Below are 20,680 nucleotides of genomic sequence, written 5' to 3'. Positions count from 1 at the left end.
ACTCCCGTTTCCCCCCACATCAAAATCTTTAGGCATTGGATTTCTAGATCCCAGCCCAGGCAACTCTTTTGCCAGACCCCGAACCGTGCCGTTTGATTTGATCTGGATTTGAATTATATTCATATTCACATCTGCTCAACTTCTTCCTTTCGGGACAGGTCCCGGCCTTTCTTTCCGCTGCTGCCTTTGCCTCCACCCAAGACAACATTTAGAGAGACATCCTCCACCCAAAAAGTCAAGAATAATAACAATAATTAATTTATTAAATTAAAAAAAACAAAACCACCACTTAATCTTAATAACAATCCACGAAAGGGGACGAAGAGGAACCACAACGTTCCTGAACACCCCGGTTGGGGGGAGAACTCTTCTGATTTCTCTCTCTCTAAACTGAACCCCTGCCACGTTAGTTTAGTTTAGTTAGTATGTAAAGAGAGCCTGCAGAGATGCAGTTAGCTGTAGAATCATTTAACAAAAAAATGCCATAAGTTAGTTTTATCATAGATACTGCCAAAAATTAATTGTAGTGATGAAGCTATAAATATGTCACTAGGGTTAAGTGCTAGGTTTAAGAATAAGCAGATATTCTAGTTGACTTATGGGATCAGTTCAGCGGATACAGGGAGATTTATTGTAATGGATGATTTACATTTACATAGGGTAGGGGCAGGCTTGCTTACTAAGATTATTAACTCAGCTGTAAGAGAAGATTTTAATTAGGTCTAAACAATATTAAGGATCAGAAAAACTAAATGCAAAACAAATAAGAGGCAAATAAATGTTTTAGATATGTAATAGCATAGAAGGAGTTATAAGGATAAGTTTAATCGTTATTATTGTTATACTAGACGTATAAGAAATGAAAAAGATAACTTAGAGTACTGGTAGGAATGGGCGATTTTTATATAATGAAAATATTCGAAACACGACTAACCCTAGATGATTTTGATATAGAGGTTGTTTTGAAGTAGAGGGTTTATGGCTATTTATTAGGGATGGAGTATTAAAGAGGTAGGAGAAGAGTGACTGTATATGCACAATGTAGGTTACATTCTGTTGTAATTGAAAATACTAAAGATAATAGTATGAAGATTAAATCCATTACGGTCTGTATCAGTGGATAAAAAGGGAAAAGCTATTTAGTGGGAATTTCTTACAGATCACCAAATGATGCTGATGTAATAATTGAGAATCTCTACAATGCGATTACGAGTTAAATTGTTAATGAAGTAATAATTTTGGACAATTCTTATTTTAGGCATATATATTGAGAACTGCTAGGGTCAAACCATGAAGACAAATGTTTTGGAATCTTTTCAGGATTACTTTATTTACCAAATAGTCAAGGAACCTATCAGAAACAATGCTATTTTACATTTATTGTTAATTTCAAATATGGAAATGATCAAGAGTGTTGGAGCTAGAGAACATCACGATGCAAATGATAATTGGTTTATTAGTTTTAATGTTTTGGTACAAATGGAGATAAATGATAAAGATATTTTGGTTACAAGTTTCAAAAAATGTTTTGAGAGGATGCAACAAGAATTATCTGTTGTTAACTTGTCATGCAAGTTATGTGGCGACACTGCCCAAATGTGGAATATTTTTAAAGATAATTTTTCAATATTCATGTTAAATATATTCCTCAGAGAAAGAAAGGGGTAGCCGGAGGTAAAAAAAAAAAGAACAAGTTGGCTCAGAAAGGGTTTAAGAGATAAACTCGAAGAAAAGCATAATAAATTGACTTGTATGACAAGAGTTTCACAGGATTATAGAAGATAAAAAAATCGTGAAACACGAAATTAGAACATCGGAAAGGATGTGTGATAAAATACTGGGTGGAAATTTAAAAATTAACAGTAAAGATTTCTTTACGTACATAAAGAGTAAACAAAATGTAAGAATGCTGTTAGTTCGGGCCCTTCAAGGGTGATTTAGAAAGCTTAGTATATCGTGATTATGAGATGGCTGGGTTACTAAAATTTGTTTTTCTTCGATTTTTATTTACGAATATTTAAGCAGTATTCTACATTTTGAACAAAAAACATGGAAAACAAAAATATTACATGTGAGTATTTATAATATTATTATAAGTATAGTTTGAATGGGAACGACCTTATCAATATCATGAAAGAAAAGGAGCGTGGTTTAATGATTGATCAGTCTCCCTCTAAGTAGTGAGATGTTGCTTGTGATAGGGCAAATAAAAATTTAAATTGTAGCTACAGAAATATTGAACATAAGTCTAAAGAGGTTATGATTTCATTGAACTTGTCACAAGTTTGGTAAGATTTGGAATATTGTGTTCAGTCTTGGGATCCTTACCTTAAGAAAGACATTGAATTGTTGGAAATGGTTCACAGAAGCGTTACTAGTACAGTGAGATGAAGGGGTTGTCATACAAGAAGATATTAAATCTTCTGAAATTGTTTTCTCTTGCTAAAAGAAGAGTTATGGTAGATCTGATTGAAATATGGTACACAAATATAAGTTTTGACAGAGTAGAAGTCATATTCAGCTCACAGTTTCAATTTTCCAAGAGAGTGGTTGGCGTTTGAAATGGGTTACCTTCAGATGCTCAACGGCTGACTATAATTCTTAAAGTTGTTTTAATTTAGTTTAGAGAATGAAACAGTTAAGATGGACAAATAGGCTGCATGCTTGCACAAGAGCCGTAGTAACTAGTTATGGGTATTATATTTTGTTTTTCATAACTATTACATAAAGTTAGAAGTTGCATGGAAAAAACTAAAAATATAATAAAAGTTCGGTCATACAAAAATATTTTTAATGAACAACAGTTAACTAGAGTTTATAATTTTTGTTATAATTTGAGTAGAAAGTTTCTGTATGCAATGTTCCACATAACCTTTGTTGTTTTTTACTGTTTATGTTGTTTTCAACAGTGATTTATCTTTAAAGCGCTGCCAACCACGTAAGATCTGTTGGTAAAGACAGTTACATTGTTTAATTATTCTGGTTGTAGGGACTGAAACCCTTTAGTCTCAGTAAAACTTTATACAGAACTTAAATCTCTCATCGATTGATTCATCTATAGCTATTCTGCGGGTATGATTCAGTTTATTGACCAATAAAATTTAGTAACACACATATAATAAAGAATAAGAATAGAATTTAAGTTTATTTTACATCCGTTGTTTCTCAGTATTAATCTGTACATATGTATATATGCTACGACTTAAAGATTAATACTGAGAAACAATGATGTAAAATAAAATTTTGTAATACACATATAATACAGTAAATATAGAATTTAAGTTTATTTTACAAAAGTATGTTTGATAATAAAAACGCTGGCAATGGTCGATGAACTTTTTTCTGTATTGTTAGTTGTTATTTTGATCGAGGTAGTATTTTCAACAGTACTTTGTTTTTCTTCATTGTTAGGTGGTCTACCTCGTCGATGTCTTTTTCTTTTACATTTATCTTGTCAACCTCTATAATTTCATCGCCTACGTCGAGAAGCCCAGAGAGAAAAATCGATGATTCACAATCTCTCATCCGGGTTACAAATGTTCCTGAAACCAACAAAACGATACATATATATAGGAATAGTAAAATATTTGTAGTGAATTTGCATTGTTATTGCATTTTACCTGCCCAACTAAAATTCATCCACTAGTATCTAATTTGATTTGTTCGACTATGCTTGTCGAAATACATGAAAAATTAGATTGCGTTTTTTCTACAGGTAAGGATTTCCCAAACTAACAACTCAATGTTTTTAATATATTAATCATATATCAGTTATCCTGAAATTTATTCAACTATTTTTGGCAGAAAAACAAGTAATAACTCATTGTGGCTTAAAGCAACATCAAATAAATTAAAAACATGCGAAACAGCGAATTACAATTATATAGGCGTAATTATCCCATTTCTTTTAATGAGGTTTGTTGTATAACTGTTAGTATTACAACGTGTCCTGGAGCAAATGGGTCATTATTAACCATGCTCAATTTCGCATCCTTTTTCCCTGACTTATATCTTAAATCACAGACATTTTTTCAGGCTTTTAACTACTGAAGAGAGGCAACACACAAGGTCATATCGAATAATTTTATGTTTTTTTCCTGTTGAAAGTGCTAAGTGGACAGGGCTTGACCTTAGAGTTAGCAGAAAAGGAAAGTGGACCCGCGTGTATAAAAGTTCATATCTCACCGCCATAAGAAGATACTTCAATATTTAAGGCTGTGGGTATGCTTTGAGAATGAAAGTCAAATCACACTTATTCGGTTAGAAAATAACGTTTTAAGAGTTGGATTGCTTATTTGGATTAAAGAACAGATGCACAATGGGTTATCTGTGCTCGACCCATCACGAATATCAAAACCCAATTTTTAGCGGTGTGAGTCCACAAGCACACCGATGCCATTCTTGGGTGCAGTAGTTGTTGGTGAGTGTAATTCCGTGAATAACTCCCACCTACGTTATCAGTTATCTGCGCTATGTCCACCATAGCTATTTTCCAAACATTATTTTGAAACCTTCTTCCTTTATCCCAAAAGGAACAACTGGTAAAGGTAAATTGTAAAAAGTTCAGATGAGATCGTTTCAGTCACGATATAAAACATTTAATCTATATCATTTCAAAATCAGTTAATACAGGTGATTTTTACTTTCTCCTGAAATAAAAAAATAACTAATTGATAAAATATTATGTTGCGCTGAAACAAGCTTCGTCTTGATATTTAGTTATGAATTTGCTCGACCACATAATTTATTTCAAAATACAATAGCAACAACTTCGACATGAAGTAAATCCTCACTTTTAATAACTACATCGTTTGAACCTTTAACATGGTACCATCATCAGTTAAAATTGTTGTAATTCTATTTTCAAATTAACGGTTACTTTATTTTATTTAAGATTGTCATGATAATTGTCAGGACAATATTGTTTCCCCTACAATGAATTAACCTGAAAATAACAAATAATCCTTTCATTTTTGGTTAGATTTGCACCGATGAAATATATTCAAAAAAATTGATGCTTACTGAAGGGTCCTCTAATGTGTTTTGTTTCAAGGGTAGATAAAAACAAAATGAAGAGTAACAAATATTTTTATTTCTTGTTTTTCAAGTTCACGTGTCATGATGCATGTTATAGAGTGCATAATTATTCTCATGATTCATGGCATGTGCACGTTTTACTAATATCACGGCAATACAAATCATAATGTTAAGTCTCATTCATATTACATCATCGTTTGTTTATTTTTTATTAATTTCGTGCAAAGCTACTCGAAGGCTATCAGCACTAGCAGTCTCTAATTTAGTAGTGTAAGATAGCAGCTAGTCATCACCACCCACTGCCAACTCTTGGGCTACTCTTTTACCAACGAATAGTGGGATTTACCGTCACATTATAACGTCCCCACCGCTGAAAGGGCGAGCATGTTTGGTGCGACGGGGATTCGAACCCGTGACCCTCAGGTTACAAGTCGCACGCCTTAACACGCCTGGCCATGCTGGACCATGACATAATTTTAGTGCCTTCAGACTGATAAACAAACAGAGAAGAAAACAACTGTACGGCGGTGCAAATGATAACAACAGGTAATATTTCTAGGCGGTCTTGGACCTCCTTTGCGAAAATAGTAATAAGAAAAGAAACGATATTCTGGTACAAACAAGAGGATGCTTACCTTTGCTGTTTCCGACCTTTCTCCGAGCGGTAAAAAATCCGTAGGGCTTATGTGGAGGTTTTGTTACTTCCACAACACGTGTTTCATCCGAGAGAAACTGAACGAATCGACCACACGTGTAGTCGGAAAGAGGTAGGGAACTGTTTTCAGATTCCTCAGACGTAGAGTGACTGAAATGTGGTGTAATACGTCATGTGAATAAATAAGTTAATGTACAGGTTGATATTTTCCTTTTATTTTAACATGGATTAACAATTCCATTAACTATTAACCAATAGTGTTGATACAGACGGTGAAATGAAGACTTACTCTGTTCAAACGCTCAGTTAAAGTAAAAACCAACACTGCTGAAGCAGACCGTGAAATTGATGACTTACTCTATTGAAACAGTCATTGAAAGTGAAAATCAGTTGTGTTAAAAGAGACACTGTTGAAACACACAGTCAAGTTAAATACCAACACTGTTCAAAACAGACATTGAAACTGAAAACCAGCACTGCTGAAACTCACTGTGGTATTGAAGATCTCCGCTGTTGAACCAGACCATGAAATTGAAGGCCGACACTACTGAAACAGTCATTGAAAGTGAAGACCAACACTGTTGAAACACAGTGAGATTGAACACCAACACCGTGCAAACCATCAGTGAAAACGAAGACCAATAGTGTTGATAAAGTTAATAAAATGGAAGACGTACACTGTTGAAACATGCAGTGCAAGTGAAGACCAACACTGTTGACACATACCGTGAAATTGAAGACCAGTGGTGTTAAATTATAGTGAAAGTGAAGATCAACACTGTTGTAGCAGACTGAAAATTAAGACTACACTGTTGAAACAGAGTGAAATTGAAGACCATTAGTATTGAAACACACAGTGAAAGAGAAGAACAATAGTGTTAAAACAGACATTGAAATTGAAGACCAGTAGTGTTGAAACAGACAGTGAAAGGTATGACCAACATTGTGAAAACAAACAAACTGAAGACTGGTAGTGTTTACCCAGAAGTTAAAGTGAAGACCAACAGTGTAGAAACAGTCAATGAAAGTGAAGGTCAACAGTGGTGATACAGTCAGTGAAACTGAAGACTAATAGTGTTTAAACAGTCAGATAAAATGAATTTAAGCACTGTAGAAACAGTCATTGAATGCTAAGATCCATACTGGTGAAACGGAGAGTGAAATTGAAGACCTACACTCTTGAAATAGATTGACATTGAACACCAACACTGTTCAAACAGTCAGAGAAACCAAAGACCAATAGTGTTGATACATACGGTGAGATTGAAGACTTACTCCGTTCAAACACTCAGTTAAAGTAAAGACCAACACTGTTTTTCTCCCCCGTATTGGAGAAGCTTCCACACCTTTCTTAATGGATTGTTTGGTACTTTAATATATTTCTGTATTATCGTTCAGTGCTGGACTTTGCTGAGTTGTAGTTGATAGACGATAACTGGCTCGATCTTTCAGTGAGGCATCGATAAAGTTGCTTTTCGCTTGTCATGGAATCAGCGAGCTCTTGACACCAATAATTCATACAGTATTTTAGAAATGCTCGCTGAATAGATAAGACTGCTCTTCAGGCACAAACACAAATCCTTTCTAACATTTCTACTTGTTTATCCTGAAGTCTTGTGAAAGTTCATACATGAGAGGAGAAGTTTGAAATTTGACAGACTTGTCAAGGTTTCAACAACATATGTGCTGATACACAAATACACATAAACACATGTATTACATTATACAAAACTATGGCACTTAACAATACAGCAGTCAAAAACTTAATTATAACCATAGACAACTGCATTCGTTATTTGTCCTTAAGCTGACTGTGTCAGACTTTCCTCATGCGAAAACAAATTTTGATAGAACTATCAAGTTATAAACACGATGTTACAATCAAACTATTACTGATGTGAAACATTAAATAGTCACTCAATCATAATTTGATAATGTCATACACATGTACGTGTCACAGTTGTACAAAATGTTGCTTGTCACAGAAATAAGGAGAAAAGATAAATTTCTATAAGACAGTATCCCGCTATTAATAGATAGATACCCTTTGTAATTACTTGTTTTGAAAGTGATTTAGTACACCTTTTTATGTGCGCTAACATTTGATATTATTCTAATAACCAACAGCTACATTTTTTAATGTTGTTTACAAAACTTCCTGTGCAACCTGATAACTATCGTAACTTTCTTCTAATTGGTGGATTCAATCTTATTTAAGTGATTTTGAAAATTCGAAAACTAAAAAGTGGAAACACAAGCATCAATAACTCTTTATGTTAAAGATCAAAAGTCACCATTCATAACCAGGGCTGAATTAAGGGCAACTGATGCCCTAAGCACATCCCAACAATGGTGCTCCCTCGGATCCTCCATTGCTTAACTGACAAGACATTAAGACTCAATAAGTGGTGAAAGTGAAATAAAAGTTTGAAAATTTATAACCGTTCTTCAGTTTTCTTCCAAGTCAGAACCCACGACTATATTAAATAAAAACTTGTTTATTTATTTAACAGATTGGACATAGGTCAAAATCAAGCAATGGCTGAGACCTTTTATTTAGAAATGATGAGGGAAATCACTTCTCTGATTAATGTTGACTTTAAGAACTATTTTTACTATATATTTGTTTCACTCTGAGTTAACAATTTCTCACTTTGAACTTAAACCCTTGTAAGCAAATTATCTACTTATACCTTAATATTTATTAAAATTTTAAAAAGTTTTCTTCTATATTTTTTAATCCCAAAGTCTTTGATCAAGTTCTTAAAACTAATTTGGCGTAACAAATCTGCTTCTATACTCAGCAGAGACAATGAAGGCATTTAGCCTGTCTTGTCGCATAGTTATTCTGTTGGGATTTTTAATATGCTTGACTTGAGAAAATGAATGCTTAGCTGTGCAAGTTGTGACCATTAATGTTAAAAATATACGTAATGCAATGTATACGTTTGGAAACGAACACTCAATTTTGTCTTCCGAAATTATTTTATAAAGTTCAGCATGACTGAATCTTGTATTTACAGTTTTTGTTGCACTAAACTTATGGCACACATATGAGTGAAACTGCTGAAGCTCGGCAGAGATATTAGTGTCCAAGTCCTCTGGGTATCAATTAGATTTTGGGAATACTGAGAGTACCTTTCAGTGTCAGCAGATGAAGTGACATCATTTTGGAAAGAAAATCTGTTTGCTATTTCTTTGTACACCTCTCCTCTCCTTCTCATCTGGGTTTCTAGTTTGTCAACAATTGTGTAGAAGGTGGTGATACAAAATTTATCTCTGGCATTCAGATCTACCTCTTGTGAATCTCCGTCATTGAGTACCTTCTTTCTGACGTGTTTGTGAGTTTGAGCTGCATTGTAATCAACATATGGTAATATTTCCTTTACAACTGCTTCAAATCTTTCAAAGTCATCCCTTAAAGTGCGTATCTGGTCAGCTAATGATCCGTACAGATCTGCACGTATTTTTAAGTTCAAATCCTCATTTTGCAGAGCTTGACTTGCTTTATGAAACTTTTACAAAATCTCATCCCATATGATCAACATAAAAACAAATTATAGCTCTTGCATCTTATTTGTAATATTGTATGCTTTTCTTCTAGTGTCTCCCTTTTGTGACTGGTCTTCAACTAGACTTATACAGCTTCCAAAATCTTAAATAAAGGCTTCAAAATTGCTGTTGTTTCCATAAATGTGCCTCCCATCTGGTATCAGATAGGGATTTTAACACACATTCCAAGACAAGCTTTAAGAATTTTCCACCGGCTGGGCGAGGCTGAAAGAAATGTATTGCAGAGAACAAACTAACTGCCACTTGACAGCAGTCAACAGCACTTCGGCCTACCAGATTTAGTGAATGGGCTACACAGAGCACATATATGGTAAACTTATTTTCTTCTAAAATATTTTGCTGCATCCCCTTATTATGCCCAGACATGTTACCAGCATTGTCGTAAGACTGATCCTTACATGTTGAAAAATTAAGTTTGCAAACTTCATGCAAGTACTGCAATACCTGTTTTGTCAATTCCTCACCGGTATGGATTTTCAGTTCCAGAAAGGTTAAAAAGCGTTCAATAAGCTGCCCATCTTTTAAGTATCGAAGTACAACACTGATCTATATGTGATAGATCTGGCATCGAGTCAAATGACAAGCTAAAATAACCAGAAGAATTTACTTCATCAACAAAGAATGCATGGACCTTCTGAGCCATTGGTTCAATGAGTTCTTCACAGGTGGTTTTGGACAAGTAAGAGGGATTTATTTTACCAGAATTTCCATATTTCGAAATATACTCAACTAAAAATGATCCAAACTGACTTACGAGATCAAGCAGCCCTAAAAAATTCCCATTTTGCAGTGAACCAAATTTTTCATCTGTTCCTCAAAAAGCCAGGCCACATTCAGCTAATGTACGAATAACAGCTATTAGACGCTCTAAGACATGCTCCCAGTAATTGCACTCTTCTTTAATTTGTTTTTCCAACTCTTCTCGCAAGCCTAAACATTGTCTGCGATTTAATATATTAGTATAGTCTAAGTGAGTAGTACTTCCTTCATAACGATCAATTACAGTAGTATTTTGCCAGTCTGTTTCAACAAAACGAGAGGAAAATTTAGGGCCAAAAGATTACAAACAAAGCTGTAAATTTACCTGCTGATGGTGAATACAATAACTACTCTCTTGTGTTGCTCACCATTGGCTTTTACCACAAAGAAATGTTTTTGCGAACAGCATACTTTTGGTTTGCCGCTATTGAAAGTCTGGCAAGATTTGCCAAATGGCCCATTGTGGTGTTGACAATCAGTGGCTCCACAAACAATCCAATAAGCCACATCATCAGCAGAGAAATCGAGCCACAACCCTGGATCTTTTGCTTCAGTTTCTTCATCTTTTGTAGACTGGAGCATTTTACCATAGTCAGTAGAATTTCATTTTCAGCAATTATTTCAACTTCAGACTGTCTTGTAGAGCAACTTGCATCAACATTAACACTAGAGATATCAGGAGAATTTACAGGCAAAGTGAGATCATTTGTGAGACTTGTGCCAGTTGAGCCAACCTGTGACATCTCAACGTCATCATTATGTTCTGACCTTGAAGTGAACAAAGGGTACTTGTAGGTGTGAAGCTTGGTTCAACTTCAATCTTGTTGGAGACAGATGCAATGTAAGTGACTTCTGATGGCAGAGATAAGTTGTGATTTGGAAAATCATGTTGTGTAAGTAGTGTGAAAAAAGTAGTCAGCTTTTCAGTCTTGACCACTAAAACCAAAGCCTTTTGTTGGTTCTTTTTTGCCAATTTTCTGTAGTTATTAAGTGGTCTGAAAAACATTCCACGTTGTTAATGATGGACTTTTGTCGTACTCGAAAAAATAATTAGCAACTTTGAAATTTTCTTGTAACCTTCTTCTGATCAATGTTTCTTTACCACTTTATCCATGACTTGTTTAGAAAGTTTCTTGATCTTCACAATGTGAGTTGTGGCTTGAACAGATGATGCTTTTATTCTGATGTCCTTGCGTAGCTTTGCGCAAAATTAAAAAAACAAACAAAGTAGAATGTGCTTCAGACCGCTTCATAACTACAGAGATCATACGGCCATTTTAAATTAAGATGTCACTATGAAGCTAACAGTGAATTTGAAAGATGTGCAAAATTCCATTTATGATACGAGATTTAGTGTTCATACATCGACAATATCCGGTTCTTACACAAACTGACCTGATGGGCAAGTGGCAAGAAAGAAGCTGTTACTGAAAAGAACCATTTGAAATCTAGTACTGAGTTTGTAGCAAAGCATGTAAATGATATTGAAAACATGTCGCGGGTTTTGCTTTTTTTTCTTTGGTCAGGCAAGACACAAATTGAGTCTTTTTTTTTATTTAAATTAAAAGCATTACGTCTAGAGCAAGCACAACACAGCACATCGTCCTTTCAACACCATCCCAACTGTCAAGCATGGTGGCAGCAGAATGTAATGAAGGGGATGCAGGAACTGAAAAGTTTGTCAGGATTGAGATAAATATTTGTTTGGTCAAGTTAATCATAAAGATATACAATAGGCTATCTGTTCTCTGCCCACCACTCAGGTATCACAACCCGGTTTCTAGTGGTGTAAGTCCCCAGACTTACCTCTGTGCTACTGAGGAGGGTAAGAAATAAATGATGCAATGTACAGAAAAATTCTAGAATAAAAACCTGCTTAAGTCAGCAAAGAATCTCAAACTAGGTCAAAAATTTACATTTCAGGACAATGACCTGAAGCACAAGATAAAAGCCACACTGGAGCGGTTTCAAAAGAAGAATGTGAATGTTCTGGAATAATCCAGTTAAAATTTTGACTTCAATCCAATAGAAGATGTTTGGTGAGACTTAAATATTGCTTTCCATCAATATTTCCCAACGAAACTGTCAAAACATCTTGTATTGCAAAGCTGGCAGAGGATTATCCAGAAATGCTCACATAGTACTTCTACAAAGTACTAACTGAAGGGGCTTAATACTTATGCAAACAGCAAATTTCAGTTTATATATATATTCAATGTAGGTGTTGCTCATATTATACCTCCTTCCTAATTTAGCAGTGTAAAATTAGAGGGAAGGCAGCCAGCCATCACCACACACCGTCAACTCTTCAGCTACTCTTTCACCAACTCATAATGTAATTGACCGCAACATTATAACGCCCCCACAGCTGAAAAGGAGAGCATGTTTGATGCGAAGGGGATTTAAACCTGCGACCCTTAGATTATAAGTCGAGCGCCCTAACCACCTGGCCATGCCAGAAAGTCTTACTATTGATAATGTTACTTGAGGCGGTCAGTGTTACAAAGGACAATATTTCTATTGTTTTGTAGGATTTTAATGCACCTTCTCTTCCTATTTTACAAGTAAAACATTATAAAACTATGTTCATAACTTTCTGTAGGAAACTTAACAGATTATGATTCTTGCTGATTGAAAAGTATTTGCATCTAGGCTAAAAGCTTGATGAACCCTGATTGCCAAAAGTGATCATATACAACTTTACATAAGTAACACTTACCATTGTTTTCTGTTATATGTTTGCCATCAAACGATTTTGAGACCAAATAACCTGTTTCACACACACAAATAGTGTGGGCTATTTCAACATATTACCGAAGCATATCAGCTGAAGGCAAGTTTAGATAGCTTTGACCCATGTATTCGCCTTAGGCTAAAGCAAGTAAATTCACAGAAAAACCAGAAGTTATATTTCTGTATCTTTCAAAATTTCACTATGTGTACAATATATTATTTAACCTTATTGGTCTTCTAAAGTATAAAACACGTATTTTTCAAATAACCATATCCAAAAACAGTTGACAATCATGACTGTAAAAGGGTTTTTAGTTATAAATCAAGTGGTTATTATTCAACTATTTCAAAATAGATATTTCCTTGCCTAGAATTTGAAATTGTTGCAGTTGCATGAATTATATTTTCACTTAAGAATTTTATAAATGACATTGTGAAATTGGTTTGTGTCATTTTGAATTTCATTTTTATGTTAGATTATTGCAGAGAAGCTTGTCTGTTAATTTTGTAGAATAATTGGAATTATTTCTAAAAAGAAACTACAGTAGGTGGACAACACTTCATATGAAAAAATGTAACTAAAATAATAAAAGTTCAGGTATTTACGAAAGCCGGTGTTAAAAGTAAGATTTGAGATCATATTTGAACAGGTCTCGTCGAATGCGTTCTAAAAACATATAGTTTTACACATTTTTCTGTTATGAAATAAAAGATATAACAAGTTGACAACATTTTCGGGGGGGGGCATGTTTTTTGTCCTTCGCACTTCACTCATGCATGGATATCATTAAACTGATTTCTGGATTCCAGTAATTTGGTCAATGTGAATCTCCCAAGATTTGACAGACATCACTTGCTATCCACCTGACAGAATATTGTGATACCAACACCATCTTGGTTTATTTGCTTAAAATTGTTTTTATTTCATAGATTCATTTTACCAGCTTAATGATTTCCTATGCAGTGTTAAAAACAACTTTTTATAATAACAGCTTGCTACAGATGTCCTTACAGGCAAGGTTTGCTCCCCGCTAGTACAGAGATAAGTTTACGGATTTACAACGCTAAAATCAGGGGTTCGATTCACCACGGTGGGCTCAGCAGATATCCTGATGTGGCTTTGCTATAAGAAAAAAACACACACACAGGCAAGCTTTAACACAGGACCATAACAATAAGTATAAATTGCCCTCCTCCCAACTTCATTGACCTGTGCTGCCATACCATCGAAGCCTTTTCATCATAACAATGACTTCGGAATGAAGGAACAGATGTATCATTCCTGTAAAATACATATCCAAGTGTGTGTAGTATTGTCTCTGTTAACGTATGAGGTATTATATAAAAGTTCAAAAATGCTTCTATGGCTCGAAAAGTTACGTCGACATATCTAACAGTGTCTATTGTTTTAACAATTATGATTCAGAGTTTACCAGATGATTTTTAATATCTTAGATGGATGACGTCACAAATAATCTGATGAACCATGACTTTTAGCAGTTAATTTCGAATACGGCCCGGCATGGCTAGGTGGGGTAAAGCGTTTGACTCGTAATCTGAGGGTCGCAGGATCGAATCCCCATCGCACCAAACATGCTCGCCCTTTCAGCCGTGGGGGCGTTATAGTGTTGCGGTAAGTCCAACTATTCGTTGATAAAAGAGTAGCCAAAGAGTTGGCGGGGGGTGATGATAACTAGCTGCCTTCCCTCTTGTCTTACACGGCTAAATTAGAGACGGCTAGCGCGGATAGCTCTTGTGTAGCTTTGAGCGAAATTCACACAAAGAAACATCTCGAATATCAGGTCTTGTATGCTTTCGTATTTTTTTTCTTCTTTTACAGTTCTTAAAACACTGGGTCCCTATTGCTACATATTATAATTTATTTCTGACAAGTATCCGATTTATTATGTTACGTACGTTACACATTACTATTTCAAATAACCAGTCATTTTAATTTGAATTTAGTAGTTAATTAAATATTCATATGCATTAAATTTATGTTACTTTTCAACAAGATTGATACACACAGTTTTCTTTCTTGATACAAAAATATTTTAATATACAAGTAATAATATAATTTATAATAACTGTTATTACAAATAATGATTTATATATAAATGTTTTACAAAGTTACAAACAATATTGAGGCTTCTATCTGGTCTGGAACTGAATATTTCATCGACAGTTTACGATGAACAAATTAATTTCGAGTTGGTATCGGTACAGTTCACTTAACGAGGAATTAGCTAGCTCTTCACTAATCACACCAAAGTTATATAATGTCTTCGTAGAAATATTAACGTTCGATGGTATTCCTCTGAAGTTAAACGGCTTGTAAATTTCGAAATCTATAAATTTTCTGGTCAAATATCTGTAGTTTTCCGATTAATAAGCGTTAATCACAGTTACAGCTTCCGAGGTTTATCGTATACCAGTTGTAGCAAACTAAGATTATATACTTTCTCTTCGCGTATTGCGTTGACTATCTTTTATAAGCTTGAGAGGAGAATTGCTAGAAACTTTAGCTAAAATAACAATGCTGGCGATCACTATTATTTTACATATTCACGTAATATATTGTTGATTCTTACACTCAAGAACCTTCTACAAATTTAATGAATAGGCGGGAATTTTGCAATATAAATTTAACAGTATAAGTTTTATGCGTTTTTAAATATATATTTAACTGAAAAAGCATCGATATGAAAATAAATATGCAACAGTTAATCCGTCATACTATTGTTTGTTTCTTAATTTCGCGCAAAGCTACACGAGGGCTATCTACGCTAACCGTTCCTAATTTAGCAGTGTAAGACCAAAGAGAAGACAGTTACTCATCACCATCCACCGCCAACTTTTGGGCTACTCTTTTTACCAATTAATAGTGGGATTAACCGTCATATTATAACGCCTCCACGGCTGAAAGGACGAGCACATTTGGTGTGACGAGGATTCATATCGCTAGGAAACCGGGTTTTGATACCCGTTGTAGGTAGAGTACAGCTAGCCAATTGTGTGGCTTAGTGCTTAATTCCAAAAATAATATCAATTTTCTTTTTATTATATGTATCTCCCCCCACTAGAAGCATAAAATTGCTATTCAGGCTATAAATAAAGAGCACTAAGCAGTGGGGTAGGTAACCTATTTTTTCAATAGCTTTTCCATCTAAACAAGTAACTTGTGTATAAATACAACTGCTCATACACATTGCTAGGAATACAGAATAGAATACGAGTTGAATAATTATGTAGTTTGTAAGTTATTGACTTGTCGTATCTATTGTTGCTAAATTGTAATCTCTCCTCTTATTGATTGTTCTCTGTAAGATTCATCGTTTTTGTAACTCTGAATTGTTAATAAACAATGTTTCTGCTCTTATGTTTTTTCTCGGCCTTAAAGTTTCTATTCACTTCAACATGAGGAAGATGACACATTTCTGGTCTGGCTTATCGGCTTCTCTTCTCGCTTGTTCTCGGGAACCCAGTAAAGGAAATAAAGAACACGAAAAACATAGTAATGTCTCCTGAGTTTTATTTATTGCACAATTCAATGAAGAAGCGAAGAGAAACTTCAATTAAATTCTGACTACATACCAGGATTTGATTTGATTGGATGTTTAGCCGCAGTTTTCTGTAACGAGAGCAGATGGAAATGTTTACACGTTCCTCCTGGACGGATGTTGGTCCTTCTGTTAACTGTAAGACAAATTTTACATTTTGATAGACTGAAGCACATTTGGGGCAAAACTTATTGATTAAGGGCACAATGACTTGTCATTAGAGGCAGGAAGACTTTGAAACTGCATCTTTTCGATTATCCAAAACAGTAACCATTAAACAATGACACCCTTGAAAAGTACGATAAAAAATAAAAATGCATTCAATAAGAAGACCTGTTTTCACCCTTAGGCCTTAAATCCTTTTCTTTTATATATGAAAAATTAATTGCATTTTATTTGAAAGTCTTATTTAAATGTTAACGCAATCTTGTTTCTCCAAATATTTGAGAAGTGGCGCCACGACTGGTTGATTTTAAATGACTTTGAAAAAAAAATTTACAGAAACAGTTTAACGATTGCATACGTTCATAGGATAAGTGGCTGATGAAACTGGAATTCTATATGACCACACACCTATCTAGTTTTCTGAAGCAGTTGCCTTTGATCTTACAGCCCATCTATCTTCCTCAGATTTTTACTTTAACTACTGTTACCATATGTATGACTGGATTCAGAGGTTTATGTCACTACGGTCGATAGCTCTCATACCTAATCGTTAATACCTTACCACCAAAAAGTACAGCCAAGTAAATATTCAATGGTTAGATTGTTTACAAAAGCCCAGTGAAGTAAATATACCACATGTTCATAACTGTGAAGAGAAACAAATCTTGAATTATAGACCAGAATGTTTCTGCATGGAATAAAATATGATACGCGAGTTTTGCGGGTGCCACTAACATGGCTGTAATAAATGTTATGACATTGACACAAAGAATGTCGTTCTAAATGGACCCATGTGGTTTAGTTGAAATCGTATATTTGATAAATGTAAACTATGGAAAACTTTAGGATAAGAGGTCATAACAATATTGGAGATAATGTTTAAGAAAATGAAGTCTAATTATACAGATTTAATGAATTTCTTTAGGGACGAGGCAGTACTTTCATGCCTTGATCTACCAGGTGCCTTTTATGGAGGGAGAGACAACGTGACAAGAGCTTTATGAAATATTTAATGCAACAGAAAACAATTTTAAGATCAAGAAATCGATATAAGATATGACGAATACACGGGACGATATACACTCGTTGCCTTTGATCTTACAGCCCATCTATCTTCCTCAGATTTTTACTTTAACTTGGTGTAACATGGAAATTTACAAATTGAAATATTATAAATGTTCTAAGATATGCAGAATTTCATTCAGTTTTAGAAGTCTCTATGTCTAGAAACATTGTATCCGATATGTAAAAGCTATGAAATTAGAAATATATTTCATACTCACACAAGATTCATGTACATAAAAAAGTTTGAGGGCATATATTTACCAGTGATTACCAACCTGACCATGCAGAAAAACAGTTATAATCGTCAACCTGGATCCGAGCCATAAATCCAGTAGTCACTACTGGGTTTATGTTTACTTTCGATGAAATCAAAAAATAGAGTATTTTAACCCATCAGGATAACCTCCATATAATATAAAAATCTTCGTGAAGAAGAACTGTGAAAGGTGAACTTACAACCAAGACGTACTGTAGTTCTCAGAGTATTGACAATATTGTATATACTATGTTTATCATTGTGGTCGACGCGTTGAAACAGAAACCACTGTCTAAATTTGGATCCCACAGATATAATAAAGATATTTTTCATGATTTTCTTGTGAAACGTTGTCATGTGAATACGTCCTTAATAACTGTTTTTTAAACATTAGTGTTAACAATAGACTAAGGGTATTTGGTACTGAATATTTATTGTCAGACCATAATTATAAATACAGTGGTTCAGACCATTGTAGGAGTTAAGTGTTCACAGCTGTTACATGTATTGAGTACATTGTGTGTGTTTTATTTTGGAACTTGAAACTATCATATACTTTAAGATAACTAGTGATGAACATATACAAGTTATATGTAGCGTTTCTAGGTTGGAGGAGAAATTAGAGGCCATCTTAATAAAGTTAAGGCAATAGATAAAGAGAAATGACAGCAGGATTTGAGGAGGAGCTTAAGTTTTGCATGAAAAGGGATAAATCAACTAACAGTAACTTTCAGGAAGGTAAAACGAACAGTATCAAAGTAAAACGTAATGAAGTTAGTTACAATGTGCCAATTATGTTAAATCTGAAGATGAGGAACTATTGGATGGAAGAAAAACTAAAGGAGGATATAGTTATAGGTGATTCTTTGAATAGACATGTGTGTACAATAACCAGTGTGTTAAGGAAGGAGAAGAGAGTAAGATTATGCTACCCAGTGACACACACGGAGGATATAAGTGACAGATCAGACAATGTAAAGAGAGTTGGAGTTTTCAAGGTCGCCGTCAAGCAGAGCAGACGTTTAAGTCAAGAGCTGCGAGACACGTACATTGAAGACTAGGTATTTGTTGAAGTGCATAACTCCCAAGTTTTACTCAAAAAGGTTAACCCTTAGTCCTTATCAGGACTAGTAAAACAAGATGAAGCGAAGGAAGATCGCAACGCGATCCAACGGAAAAGCCCTTTCGAACGAAGAGATAATGGATATGCTTAACAAAGCGATCGAAGGACCAGCCTCAGAATCTCTGAGTAGTTCAACAGAGAGTTCTGAAAGCGAACACTCAGGAGCTGAAGAATCACCGAGACGAGAATTTCAAGAAACAAACGCGACATCAAACAAGAGGAGGCTGAAGAAGAAAAAGGACATGGTAAGTATAGTTTCCGACAATTCTACTAACCTCAACCTTAACGACGCTACTAATAGTACTAAAAATCAAAGTGTTAACAACATAACCCATGTTAATAACGACAAAGCCACTTGTTCTAACAAAAATAACGAAAATAACCTGAATACTAACAACACCACCATCGCCACTAATTCTAAAAACACCACCACTGTCACACAAACACACGATTCTCCTTACTACAGAATCCCAACTCTGTTCATCGAAGGAGTAAATAACACAACACGCATCCCACAGATTGTCAAACAACTGAGGGCCTATTACCCGGGCATTCAGTTTAAAGACATCAAACGTCTTCCTAATGGAAGAATCATGCTTAAATGTTCTGAACCACAAGAATTTTCATATATTTTGGCCCACTGGCCCAAGGATGCCTTTGGGGTTCAAGCCACTATTACTACACCAGAAACCAACACACCAAAACTAACAGTCATTATCAGAGATGTCGATTTCGACATCGAAGATAATGAAATCATTGACGAACTAATAACTCAAGGCTTCGACATTGTATCATCAAACAGAATTATCTCATTCAGAACGAAACAAAAAACGCCACTGATCAAGGTAACCGTCAACAAAAAAGACGATCAGGACAAATTATTAAAAAACGGTTGCTTTTTATTTTTCAAAAGACACACGACCGAACCGGAAAAAACACACCAAAAACCCATTATCCAATGCTACAAATGTCAACGGTTCGGACACACAAAAACTAATTGTATGGCCAAGGACAGATGTGTTAGATGTGGCGGATCTCACGAGGTCGCTCAGTGTTCTAACGAGTGTAACCAAGTGAGATGCGCTAACTGTCAGGGCCCCCACGCAGCCAGTTACAAAGGCTGCCCCAAATACGCAACAGATTCCTTTTCAAAACCACGAACAACAATAATCAAACTCACGGCTACCAAAACAACACCAAACAACCTTTACTACCAACTCCAGCTGACTCGCAAATTAAACACTCACAACCTCAACCAACACGTACTTACGCGGACGTAACACGCCCGAAAACAACACAAGCATTCAACCCCACAGATTTCACCACAAACTTGCTAGCAATGCTAATAGAATTGAGTGATCTCCCCTCATTCGAATCGAGGCACGAGTCACTCAAGGCTGTTTGCAGCCTTGCAAGTTATTATTTTAACCTTCCTCACCTCAAACCACACCATCTTTCACTCAAAATTCATGCAAGGGAAATAAAACAACACATTAAAATCTTACACATCAACTGCCAAGGAAATCTCAAAGACAAAAGGATAGAAATATACAACATAAACAAACATATAAACGCCAACATAATCATCGTTTCAGAAACACTTTGCACATAGATACAAAACACCACAATCCCCGGATTCATCACACACAGCATACCTCACTCAGAAAACAACAGAGGTATAATAGCTTACTTTAGTATGAAAATATCGCATTTAATCTCAATAGAAGATTCCTTTAGATCTAACATAAATGAAA

The 20,680-nt window shown here is 35.0% G+C and overlaps 1 long non-coding RNA gene across 1 annotated transcript; it reads right to left on the bottom strand.

Annotated features, from left to right (window-relative positions):
- Positions 1-3,323: 3,323 nt before the first annotated feature.
- On the bottom strand, positions 3,324-18,095 carry LOC143243094 (uncharacterized). The gene is made up of 3 exons (XR_013023878.1): positions 16,352-18,095; positions 5,673-5,842; positions 3,324-3,542 (listed from the first exon to the last, which is right to left on the bottom strand). It is a non-coding gene; the product is annotated as an uncharacterized LOC143243094 (long non-coding RNA).
- Positions 18,096-20,680: the final 2,585 nt, after the last annotated feature.

The sequence above is a fragment of the Tachypleus tridentatus genome, unplaced genomic scaffold (assembly GCF_004210375.1).
Source record: "Tachypleus tridentatus isolate NWPU-2018 unplaced genomic scaffold, ASM421037v1 Hic_cluster_2, whole genome shotgun sequence".
NCBI classification, from domain to species: domain Eukaryota; kingdom Metazoa; phylum Arthropoda; class Merostomata; order Xiphosura; family Limulidae; genus Tachypleus; species Tachypleus tridentatus.
Note: the sequence above shows the minus strand (reverse complement) of the source record. Positions and strands in the feature narration are given on the sequence as shown.